The sequence below is a fragment of the Plectrocnemia conspersa genome, unplaced genomic scaffold, assembly GCF_051122295.1.
Source record: "Plectrocnemia conspersa isolate PC_06_02 unplaced genomic scaffold, ASM5112229v1 ptg000007l, whole genome shotgun sequence".
In the NCBI taxonomy this organism is placed as follows: domain Eukaryota; kingdom Metazoa; phylum Arthropoda; class Insecta; order Trichoptera; family Polycentropodidae; genus Plectrocnemia; species Plectrocnemia conspersa.
The window spans coordinates 2139851-2153385 of NW_028277171.1; the positions used below are offsets into that span (position 1 = coordinate 2139851).

Genomic DNA, 13535 nt, shown 5'->3' on the forward strand with positions numbered 1-13535 from the left:
AATAATTGTAATGCTTTTTTCGATTCGAAATCAGACATTTCGTGTATAATGACACTATTTGCCTTAAGGCGCGATCTAATCTGTCGATTTCCTACTTGTAGATAGATTCTCACTTTAGTTGTCTCAGTCTAATGATATGAAAACGTCTGTATTGTGGCTTAACTGCGCCTCGATTAGCCTATAGGTTAATTATAGCAACACCGAAAGTGTAGGCACAGCGTATGTCCCATTGTGCAACGCGAATCGACAACAGCAACAACAACGGCGTCGGCAGCTGTCCGAGGAAACGGAGCGGAGTGGAGAGGGTCGAGGGCGCCTCCGGTGCCTCGGTCGGCGTCGCTCGGGGGCGGGGGAGAACCGCGCCGAACCGGACGACGACGACTCCTCCGGTTCCAGTGCAGGCCGGCGCGTCGCACCCGCAGCACGTTGCTCCGCGCCAGGTACGTGCCGCTTCTTCCTCTTCTTTCTCTAACCCCCACCCGTTCCCGACTTCTCTTCGGCGACCGACCCACTTGCGGAAGCGTGCGCTAGGCGAGCCGATTCGCCAGCGTGCGTCATCGCGTCCGAACCGCGTTATCGCCGTTCTTATCGAGTGTGCGGAAAGCGACTTTTCAGATCAGCTGATCATATTCAATGGATTCCGTACATTTTTTTTCATCAGCCCCCATGAATCGCAATTCTAGTGTAAACCTTTTCGGTCGCGCAGTAGGTTCTTCTTCAAGCGGTTTTGCACTCGTTTTGTAACATAAACACGCACGCGCGCATGCGCACGCACTCGACTAATCGTCTCGTACGTTTTCATTCAAACGCGGTGTTTTGAACTGCGTAGCGCGAATTTTACGATTCTTTCTTTGAGTTCATCTTATCGCTCCCTTACGAAGCACTATATCAGGTCTCGGCAACCTTTTTTTGCTGCGGGTCAAAATAATTAAAAAGACTATCCGGGTCAGTTAATATTTTTGGTCCTAACAACCATATATGTGGTCTAGTCGTGACATCGTAACACGTTAAAAAAATTATATTTGCAGAACTGAAATGGGTCACTTCAAATCATCATAGGTCATAGGTTGCCGAGTCCTGCATTATATACTTCGTAAAAGTGAAGCGGATTCTACGAATAAGTAAAGAGTCGAGTCAGTAGAAATGTACTGACTCAAACTCTGCATGAAATGGTGGAACGCGAGAATTAGGGCTGAATTAACCTGTAAGCTAATTCAGGTGTTTACACCCTTTTGGGTCTTTTTATTTTTGTATGTTATATTCATACGGGAATGCAGTGCTTATCTATACATTATATGTGTAAGTTGGCTGATATAATATCATTATCAACTAAGAATATACCAAAATGCAGTTGCTGTTTTTTTTTTGAAAAAATCATGTCATAATAACATAATAATAAAAGCCGCATATTTTTTTGCAGTTTACATGGCTTTGTTCAGAATATTTCAAAACGTTAAATAGGAAGCATGTCAAAGGAAAACAAAAATAATAATTATGTACAAATGATATATTTGATTAAAGTTGCATAAATTCATTAAAAAAATATTTTTTAATTTCTGCAATTATTCATAGTTGATTTTGTGTCAAATATCACAGAATTTGCTGCAACATTAAAATATGTTTTATAACACACTGCTAATACTAAGCATGCATTTAAACATATTTTGGGAAGGGCAGGTGGGGGTATTCCTCCCCCTCCCTCCCCTTGAACCTGGTTAGAAAATGCATGTAATTTAATTTACTCCTTCCCGGTTATGCCGTGTTAACCCGGAAATTTTTATTTTGTGCTCAAAAATAGCAATTTTCTCTATATCCGATTTGCGTTAACACAGACAGTTCGACAGCTATCCATTTGATCATTAATCATAATTAAGAAAGAGATGGCAAGTTTGGGTTTACGCCCCCCTACTATTAGCTCTAAAGCACACGATACGTATAAACGTTCGATATACTTATCATTTTTTGCACAAATTTATAGATAATAAAATCATTACTATTTTTATATTTATCAATCAATCATGTGCCTTTAGGACTAATATTAGGGGTTAACAGTAAACCAAAACTTTCCATCTGTTTCTGAATTATGAATAATGATGAAATGGATAGCTCTCAAACTGAATGTGTTAACGCAAATAGGGTTATAGAAAATAATCATAGCTTTTTTATGTTAAAAATTAAATTTGTACGAATATTTTTAAATATCTTACAACGACTGTATTTTTTATACCATTGCTTAGAAAAATATGGGTTTATGCCAGACGTTTTTAAGTCATTTTTGTGCTTAAAGCTATTATATAAATCTAAATATTAAAAAAAAAACTGAAAAAATGTGATATGCCGTCTCTGATTCTAAACCAGAAATTCTCGATTTATCCTTTAAATAAGGTCTCTAATCTATCACTAACTGTTTTTTTTTATTTCGGAGAGCTATGTACAGTTCATTTAAATGAATAGTGACATAGCCATTTTGAAATTCATGTGCAGATTTTTCCTTATTTAAAAAAAATATAATAATATAATACTCACGCATCTTAATCCAGTGGGTAGACATAAAAATTATGATTATAATTATACATAAATAATTTTAGTAGGTTTTTAAAATTAAATATATTCCTTATGACAAATTACTGCTAATAATATATAATTCTTTAAAATTGACCGACTAGAAATTGTATTTTCTACAAACTAACTTTTAACGTTCAACTAAAAAAAACCTAACCATCAAATCGTGTCGCCCCTATCACTTATACATTTCTTCGAAACTCTTTTAAAGTACGAAAACTTTTCACGAACTTTTTTATTAACTTACAAAGTTAAAAAGCGAATTATATTATAATATAATATGTACTCGAGAAAAAAATCACGCCTTAAGCTGACAGATATTTCAATCGCGTTATAAATTTAACAATTAGTTACGTACTTAACTTGGATGGGCAATTTCATTAACCTCTATTAGCAGGAAACTTTTCTACCTAACCGACAAATTGTTATTGGACTATTTTCGGATTATAAATAATGTTTTTAATTACCGTACGTAAATATTATCGTGCGGTTAGAAAAAATAGATACAACGTATGCGGTTAGAAAAAAGTAAAACTTGAAAACATATTTTTCAATAATATATGGAATGATCGGATCCACAACGACATAATCTGCGGCACTAATTTTCAGCAACTTGTTCTGCATTTCTGTGCTGTTTACACAATTAGCGTTCCATTTCAACGCCGACTTCTTTAATTCTATTTGGAGATGTTTTCCGTGACGTTTTGCGTCTCACGTGGATTAGTTTTGCTTAGAAGTTCAACTTTATAACTCGATGGAATCAAAACGAGGTACATTGTTCGGGATGAATAATAAATGTGGACCTCGCTTTAGTGCCTGAATTGTTATTTTCCCCTATTCGTATGTTCGGTTCCGATTTGACCGATGAATCAGCGGGTCATTTCACATTCTGACTATGTCAACCAATCGTCGAAGGTTACGGCTTAAAATTATGGATTAACTTGGAATGAATAACGTTATTATTATGATTTTGGGTGGATATTGCAACTTAATACTAATTTCAATCAACTATTTTTTTATTTGCCACAATTTATTTATTATCCTTAAGTTTAACTACCATTATATTATATAATAATACAGATCTAAACAGATGATCGAATCTTAAATAGTATGTAAGGCAGTACTTTAAATCCTTCAAATATCCGTTGAGCTTTGTTTGATTTTACTTTATTTAAGATAAGCATGAGAGAATTGGTTTCTTAACGATCGTCGTTAGTTGTTCAAACTTTGGCTTTAGCTTTCGACCGTGACCATCGCACTCATTATTATTATTATTTACACAGAAATGCAGAAGAAACCGTACAATATAAACACAAAGTCACCACGCTGCGGTACATTGGCAACGGTTCAGCTAAATGTAACACGAAGTCAATGTAGTAAGGCAGTTAAACAAACTCAAGGACAGTCTCAGACTCATAATTTCAGTCTGGTTTTAAAAATTCATGTACGCAGGACCTGCCCTAGCTTATTTAGCGCCCTAGGATAATCGTTTTTTTAATATTGACCAATCAATAATATATTTTTTTAATATTTAAATTCATAGTATTTCATTTAATGATATGCATTTTTCTGGTTAAATTCAACCTGCCTACCCCCCCCCCCCCAGCTACCATGAGACGTCGCAATTGCAGTGGAAACGCTCGTTACCAAGCGTTCCCACTGCAACGGCGTCAACACGATTTTATTGCTTTTGACGTGAATTTTTGCCTTCTGAGAAGTGATAATTGTTTTTGCGCCCTCCTATTGACCAAAATTCGATTTGAATATACTTTGACCAATACTTTCGTATCAAAAGTCCGTATTAATATTAGTTATGATAGCTATCATAGTTTTAAAACAGTGTAATATCGAAGTTCTTATTCCGCTTATTTTATCCTGAAAGATCAGTAGGTTTAGTTTGAATTTTGAACTTTACCTAATGAATGTTCAAAAACTAGTTTTAGAACTTTCATTATTTTAGGTTTCGGTTTGAACAGCAAATGGACGTTTCACAACTAGAATATTGAGTTTCATAGACATTTTAGAGCAGCATATAATTTAATAAATGACGCCCCTGCTGGCAGCAACGACTTGGAGTGGCTCCTGCGTTGAATTTTAAAATATTAAATTGCTAGGGAGGAGTACCGTGGGGACCGATAAGGTTGTCTTACTTGGAGCAGCAACTGGCAACGCCGCTCCATTTTACATTTGACATTTGACAGTCTAATGATCTAACATTTTAAAGGAATAAATAAATTATTATAATAAACAATTTTTTAAATATCGAAAGATGACACTCAAAAAAGGTCATCTCGAAAGTTTTACAAAATTCGGTTTAAAGCACAGAATAAGTTTAAATACACTTTGACCAACTCTCTCATATCAAAAGTCCTTATTAATATCGGTAAGAATAGCTATCTTATTTTTAAAACATAGTGTAATTCTTCTGCTTATTTTTCCCTCAGAGTTTAGTTGATTTAGTTCAAAAACTATAATTAGTTTTTTTTTTTTATTGTTTGGGCTTGAACAGCAAATGAACGTTTCGCATCTGGCAAATTGAGTTTTATAGACATTTTAGAGTAACATATAATTTCACTAGCGCCTAGCAGATAAACTATATTTTCGCTAGTAGAAATATATATCTATCTACTGATCAAAATGTATCTGGATTTCAATAGTGAAAATATAATTTCACCGAAAAATACACATTCACTGTAACATTTATACATCGCATTTAAATAAATAATGATGTATTATATTTTTCTAGCATCTCCCAGATAAATTATATTTTTACTAGTTAAAATATATATTAACCAGTGAAAATGTATTTAAAAAAAATATTTTCGGGATAGATTCGATACTGTTTTTTTAGATTTTCATAAGGAATAACACTGGCTTAGAATCAGGGACGACATTTCAGCTTTTTCTAGGGAAAGTGGCAAAAGTAGGCTATTCAGTTAATATTTTGATATCATTAAGATACATAATTTTCCATTCAATGACATGCATTTTTCTGGCCAAATTTAAGGGGAAGCAAATGCCTTTTTCCGCTCCCCCAAATGACTTTCCTGTTTAACGAATCTAAAATTATGATCTATATATCAGGTTTTTCCGTAAGTCTTCGCGTTTTTTAAGGTACTGGTTAAATTACTTATAAATTATAACGTGTAATATTTTTACTAAATTATATATTCTCCTTTTTTATACACGTGCTAATTAATATTTTTATATCTGATTCGAAAAGTAATGTTTTTTGGGAGCTTTAAATTCGTTTTATATATTCGTTTTTGTAAAATATTTTTTTCACCTCAAAACTGTCTCAGCTGTAAGTGTTATTTATTTGTTAGTGCTCTTTGATCGCGTGTACATGGTTGCGAGTATCCTCACCAAGCAAGTTTAGATTTTTTTTAGCAACATTGTTTGAATTTTTTAATGAAATGTTACACCTTTTTAGGAAATGATACACGCTGTTTCTCGGGCCGGCCCTGCATGTATTATACGAGTCATGTATAGAGTGTCATATTATCTCGCGTCATCTAAAGATGGCCGGCAATCAATAGTCAGTGATGAATGATTGAGGTGTCACGTAGCATAGAATGACTGTAAACTTCTTGAAGGTATGTCGAGATACGCAAAATCAGAACCCAGAGCTCGTGAGCAATTGGTGAGAATCGCAATGCGACCGCAGTGAAAACCGATACTGTGCGATAAGAAGCGTTTTGCGATAAGTCTGTTTTAGACCATGTAGGATTTTTACATCTAAAAACCAAGGCAACACAGGGCTGCCTTATCGCTAATGCCAACAGTGGATACTCATCGCAGAGGCGCTGTTTTGCATATGTGTACCTATTTTGAAGTACAGACAAATTACAAGTCTATGACACTAACAAAAACAGTCTATTGCCGTCAAGGTCGCAACTTCTCAAACGTCTACCATATCTCATCTCCAACGTCATCTTTGACTTTGACCAATAATCAATGCAACATAAACACCTGCCCATTTTAAATTGTAAAGGCACGCCTTCTTAATTAATCAAGGATAGCCTTTCAACTGTTTACACAAGTCGCATCTTCCATTCAACACCTTATCAAAATTGTTTTCCACTACTTCTTCGTTCTTAGACACTTGTGTTAAAAATCAAAATGAATAGGTTTATGTGAATAATAATTTCGTTGCTAAAATACTATTACATACCGTTGGTATATTATGTAAATAATAATGTTAATATTGAAAATCCGAAATGCTTTCATCGGAATAATACCGACATATGTATGTATATCATCTTTAAATATATCAAAAGGTCACGTAGGCATTATAAATATATATTTTCACATAAATCCATATTGCCATAATTCGACCATAATTATTATCATATTATTATAGACTATCGCGATGAAAAATCCTGAAACGCATATTTATTTTAAATTGATATGAGGCATAAAACACAGTTATCTATTTGTATTATTCTGCTTTAAATGCACGTAGTCGTTCGTGAAATGTGACTCATCTGCGACTGATAATCTGGTGTTTGATAAGTTTGCCACTCATGCATTATATGAAACATTGAGAATATTAGGGGCCAACTCAAACAAATCAAATTAGGTTGTACCTTGACGTTAAATCTTATTCCACCGGAGAAGATTTGAGCGCGTGTCATTAATGTCTCAAGATATAATTATTGTATAAATTAAAATGCATATACATACGCGCCTACCGTTGAAAATTGAAAAGATAAAAAGTCGGAAGGTTCTAGTGGACCAGCAGCGTGGTTTTCGTCTGCGTTGTTTCAGTCGTTGATCTCAATTACGTTTCTAAGGCGATGACAAACTCCTTCGATTCTAAAATACAATTTTTCCATGAACTCCTAATACTGAAATGCTCAAATTGCCTTGTTACATTTTTTCGAGCTACTTAAGCGGCCGCCGTCAGTATGTGAGCTCTGATTAGTGCCGCAAAGATCAATTTTTTTCCTATATTCTTTCTAATTTTAATCAACGACATACATGTGAGAAAGTATTTCAGTGTATGTTTCAAGCATAAACACAGATTTAGTATGCAAAAGTTTGCGATAAGCCGTCGAGAATGCTCGGTTTCGTTGTGCGGAGCGCGTGTATATAATACCCACATATATTTCAATTTTCACCAAAATATTCATATTGCTTGCGCAATTTTAGAATTTCAAATAGCAAGTTGAACAATAAAAGAAATTTAGTTAAAATTATAAAATTATTTAATGTAATAAAAAAATTTGACTTATACCATAGAAAGATTTTTTTATTTAAATAATTATTTTATGCTGTTGCAATACCGGTAATACTGGTATTAGGGCAAAAGTCTACGTTGATACTACCGGTATTACAAAATGAAATATTTTGTTCAAATTCGTACATTTTAACGTTATCTCCATGACTTAGAACTACGAAAATTACAATAATCATATTACTTGAAAGCAGAAGCGGATGATTATTATTATTATGCATTATTTAAGTATTTTTAAAATTGAATTAACTTTTAACATGAGTGGTAATAAATAAATATACGAGAGATAAATCTTTCGAAAATAAATATAATTGAGATACTCATACTAAATATTAAATATGCATTAATTAAAATAAATCACATCTTAATGGCATAAATATCGCAATCATAAATCACATAAATCTAAAAAATATAACGCATTTTGAACAAACAGATTTAAAATTTTGAATGCTGTCAACTCTTTTAAAAGTATCTGAAAGCAAATTCTTTTTTATATTTATCAATCAATCGGAGTAATAAAAAGTTTATCAAACGTGGCGTAAACCCAAACTTTCCATATCTTTCTCAATTATGAATAATGATGAAATGGATAGCTCTTGAACTGTCTGTGTTAATATAAATAGAGTATAGTGATGTTTTATATCAATATACTTAATATTCTCAATACCTCATACATCAGTGCTACTACAATGACTATTCAATATCAAGTGTAATAATATTATAATTTATAAAAAAAATAGAAAAAGTATATCAACTGTAAAAAAGTACATAACTTATTATTCTTCCCAGTTTGGTTTTAACTGATGAACATGTGAGTAAATTTAGTAAACTTAAAAATAAAATTGTAAAACAAATTAGAAATTATTGTAACACTGTGTTAATACTAAATCTTGCCCAAAGAACGATTTGGTTTAAGATGCTTTCATTTGAGTCGTGAAATATATTCTCAGAAGCTCGTCTAAAGGAGCAGTATTCATTGACATTGTCACGCTTTTTATAACTTTGCTAAAATTGAGAATTATCTGTCAAATTCCAGAACATTTTCTACTAGTGTTTAAGTGACGTTTAAGTAGGGATCGAGATTTAATATGATAATCGATAAAGATTTCGATAAAGCCTTGCAGATTCTCGGTTTTGTTATGTGGAGAGTGTTTTACTTTAATTAATTGACGCCAGTTTATAGCGTCTTTGAATATGGTCCATTTACTGGAAGCACGGCGAACCAAAGTACTATCTCTACAAGGTAGAGTACGGATCGTATTCATAAGTATCGTCTAGTGCCTCTTCGCTAGCATAGCGTGTATTAAATTAAGCACTCGAGTTTTCTATGAAGCCGCTATTGCGTCCTTTATTCTTGCCCGTCGCGACCAGGACAACAGCGCTCGAGAATGCCTCCCTTAAACGAGCAATCAATGAGCTTTCCAAACTTAATGTTTTCGGCGATAACTAAAGGGTATATAAAAAAAATATAAAATTATGTAGGTATTAGCAAATTTTGAAACAATTCAGTTTGCCTGATCGTCGTTTAAATACTACTACCATGTAAATTCCAATAACCAGCTAAATTAATTTTACGACTAGCGTACAGTGCTGAGATTCATTTCAAGCCAGAGCTTTTTTTAGTCACATTTCAAAAATATACAGATACTTTTACCCAATGAACCAAAAAAATTAGTGTCGAGGTTTTCGATTTATAAATGAAATTTTGTGCTAAAAATATTATATCGCTTCAATTATTGAAATCGTAAGGGGTAATGCTGTGCATGAAATTACATAGTACCTTAAAATACATACCCTTACCATACCGATTAGGATAAATAAATGTATGTTGATGTTAAACTCACATATATCAAGAATAAACTTGTTAAGTGTAATTGATAAGATACCGTAGTCTAATAACTGCGAAAAAAATATTAGGTTAGGGGAAACTCGAATAATGTCGTGAAAGTTTGCCAAAGTCCGATTCGTTAAATAGTACCAATTTATTTTCAAGCATAGTCTTGTAAAAATCAATCTTGCATATCGTAAATCTTATTACAGTCATCTCCGAAAGTTATGTAGAAAAATAATGAAACAGTAGTCGTTTATTTATTAAAAAAATCAAAATATACGGAATAAATCAATTATAAAAATTCATCGAAATTGAATTGGAAACAGAATAAATCCTCTAAAACTATCTAACGCATAGATTGTAAGGATTATTTGTTTCATAGATATTATTTGAAAAAAAGCAATAATTTATTTAAAGTTAAACACTTCTGTCTATATCTTGGGAGGACGTTTGAGCAGGGATGGATATTTTTTATGCATTATGCAGGTTGAAAAAATTGGGAACTACTGGGTGAAACCGGAAAAAACATCAATTGGCTATTGATGTTACTCACAATGTCCTCCCAACAATCAAACATGACTTAATTATTTTACCGTCGGTAAAAAGTCTTCTTTTATTAATTAATTAATAATATACACGTGAACTGATATTATTTATAGTCTCATTTTCCTTTGTTATTTCCGTGAAAAAAATGTGTTGTATTGAAAAATTCAGTATTAAACTTTACAACTTATCTGCAATTTGTTAATATCGTTTCGAATGCTTAGTGTGGTAATGACAACGTATATTGTATTCTTTTAAGCTCATCGCACAATCGCACATTCGATATCAAAATAATTCACACTCCAGTCTACTTTAAAATCAATTCTTTTTTTACTTTGCCAGTGACACGTCAGGGGCTTCCAAGGACTTCCAAAACCGATTAACCGGGTTTTAGGTTATTTAAAAAAAACGGAAACTGGTTAAACGATTTTTTATGATTATTTTAAAATCAAATAAAGAATAGTATTTTTTCTCAAAAAACATTATTGCCTCAAAAAAATACTTAGTTATAGAAATGTATTATGACGTTTTGTGAAATATTTTAAATTATTTGATTATACTAAACAGCATGCTGTAAATCTTGAAAAGTATGTATAATTAATTACTCATTGACAATTCCAAGTTGGATGCATCATGATACACTTGATGCATAAGTCTTTTCAAAATATTATTAAAAAAAAACTAAAATATATACCTTTATATTTTCTAATTTTAATGTCGTTTAATTGTTCTTGCTATTTTTGTATTATAATATAATAATAATCCATTTGTATTTTTCTTGTCAATAAGTTTGTTTTTGACCATTAAAATCTAATTAATTTAAATTTATAATTTATTTTGCACATCTACTATGCAAATAAATATAAAAAAATAATTTATGTTATATTCTCAAACATAATACATACTTTTTTGTGCGTTTCATTGTAAATTTCTAGTTATTTTACTATGAATACTATATTTATAAGCAATGAATTTTTTACACGTAATAAACAAATATTTTCATATTTATTTTTTTGAATAAAAAATTAAAATATACGAAATATTTTATTTTGCGCACTTCGAATTACAATAAGTGAAAATCGATTGAAACCGAGCGTTTCCACTGCCTCTGTATACTTTGGTTAGCTTTTATTATATTCTTTGTTCTGTGGTCACCATACAGTTGTTTTTCGGCGAAATTTATTAAATAATTAAAATACGATAAACAACCACTATGTAGTTAATTTGATTTACTATAAATTTAAAAATGCTTGCTGTACTATAAATTTTAGATAGGCTACATTCGATTCTCTCGTTACCAAGCGTTCCCACTGCGACGGCGCAGTCACGATTTTATTGCTTTTGACGTAGAGTTTTGACTTCAGAGAATAGATAATTGGTTTTTGCGCTCTCCTATTTGTCAAAATTCGGTTTATATATTCTTCATTCGATTCTTACCTATTGTTAGTCGTAATATTGTTATAAATGGGTCTTAATATGTACGCTAGATAACTGAGCGTTTCGGCACGATTTTATTACTTTTATTGTAGATTCTAAACAGAGACCCCCTTAAATTTAACTAGAACTATGAATTTTATTGAAATGGGAAAATTAAAAAACCAACCACTGACTGGCCAACTTTTGCCTCTATGCAGAGGACGCAGAGATCGCGGGGTGGGCGTCCTCCCCGCGCGCAAAGAAGGCGCTTTTCCACCGCGCTGGTCGACGGCGGCGATAAGCGACGGCGGTGCATGGTGCTGCAGGACGCCAGTCGCCAGCCGCCAGCGCTCCGGAGCTAACCGCTCACTCTCCGGTCGACGCTTTCCCCCCCGCGGTGAGTCCCCCGGAAAAGTCTCGCGCGTTCATCTCCCGATCGATGCGCTCCTCCTACTCCGATCCGGTGCCATCCGATGACCCTCGCAATTGCGTCACTCTAGTTCGCTCCGAGCTCTTGGCCCATGCGGCCGTCTCGCGCCGCATGCTCTTATCGCGACCTCGTTCTTCTTCCACTCTTCTTCTTCGCCAGACCTTGGAGTTTGTGATCGATAGCGCGCGCTATCAGCTTATCGACCGAGATTACTGCAGCGCGCGACAAAGGTCGGCCGGCGGCGGACAAAGGTTGCTCGCGAGTCGCCGAGGCCGCAGAGGACGCCGGGAGGAAACGCCTCGATGATAACACTCAATTAGCGGGAGCACGCGCGCGCAACAGGTCCTACCTACGGCTTTCGCGGTTCGCTTATTATGCGGCCGGGCGGGTCGATTCCGCCCCCTACACCCCACAAACAAACGGACGAACGTCAGATCACGTGTTTGCGGATTCTTCGACTTCTTATCTAAATCAAAGCTCAAAGTGAGTGCTTATCTCTTGTTTTCCGTGTGTTGATAATGTTCTTCTGATACCGCGAGTGCCACTTTAACCAAAACTTAAATTACCTAATGCATCTACCGCTCCTAGTAAACGTAAAATTTATATGAATCGTTAAAAATATTATTTTTGCATTTTTTAATAGTATTCATCAAACATGACCGATCGTTCACACTACGACAGCGACGACGCTATTTCATTGCTTTTGTGTTTTGTTTCGTAATGAATGTATTTCAACCACTAAATTATTTATATTAATACTATCAGGTGTTCCATTAGTATTTGAATTGTTTTCTTACATATGCAAAAATGTATAACTTTTTATAGATTAACGATTATTTCTGTGTTTCTTAGCAGTAGTCGTATCAATGATGCTATTTATTAACTTGATATTTTTTGTTTCAATATTTTCAACCCTAAATCAACAATGGCAGGGGAGATAAAATAATCTCAGTTAAGCTTTATTATGCTTGATGAATTGATAATGTGACAGTAGCAGTTGCATAGATGCCATTAAATTTAGAAAGTGTCAAATATGGTTTTAAAAATTTCGTTCCGATAATTTTGACCTTAAATATATATATGCAAAGGTAGTCCTTAGTGGTTGTTAGTGAATATATTAAGGCTGCTATCAAATCAGGTCCGAGATTAACGATACAAAAGTTCAACATGTAACATTTAAAAAAATAGTTAATCTGTTAATTTTCAGACTATTGGTATATCATAAATTATCTGAGGAAAACATCGCGCAGTGAATCTCAATATGTCAACAAATTTTGACGAATGTATTATCAGTTTAAATGTATTTTTCGGAAAGTATTTAGTATACTTATGTACGAAATGATTTTTTTTTTAAAATCAGTTTTTTTTTTATTTTGCAAAGTTTCAAAACACAATTGTTTCATAGTATGGCAAGTACTCGATGATAAAACTATACAAATTAATTTAATTTTTTCCGTTTTGCTGCTGATTTGCGCTTGTACGTATTTTGAGAGTCTCTCTGCAACGTCCAGCAA

General features: G+C 33.6%; 1 protein-coding gene across 11 annotated transcripts in view; it reads left to right on the forward strand.

Moving 5' to 3' along the window:
• Positions 1-394: 394 nt before the first annotated feature.
• LOC148233635 (uncharacterized) overlaps positions 395-13535 on the forward strand; it is a 63935-nt gene continuing 50794 nt past the window's right edge. For 5 of the 11 annotated variants that reach the window (XM_088188808.1, XM_088188809.1, XM_088188818.1 and 2 more), the window contains exon 1: positions 395-440. The gene's annotated coding sequence lies outside the window, so the exon portion shown is untranslated. Of the gene's footprint in view, positions 441-11923; positions 12505-13535 lie in introns of those variants that run through there. The other 6 variants (XM_088188812.1, XM_088188815.1, XM_088188813.1 and 3 more) reach the window with 4 other exon arrangements.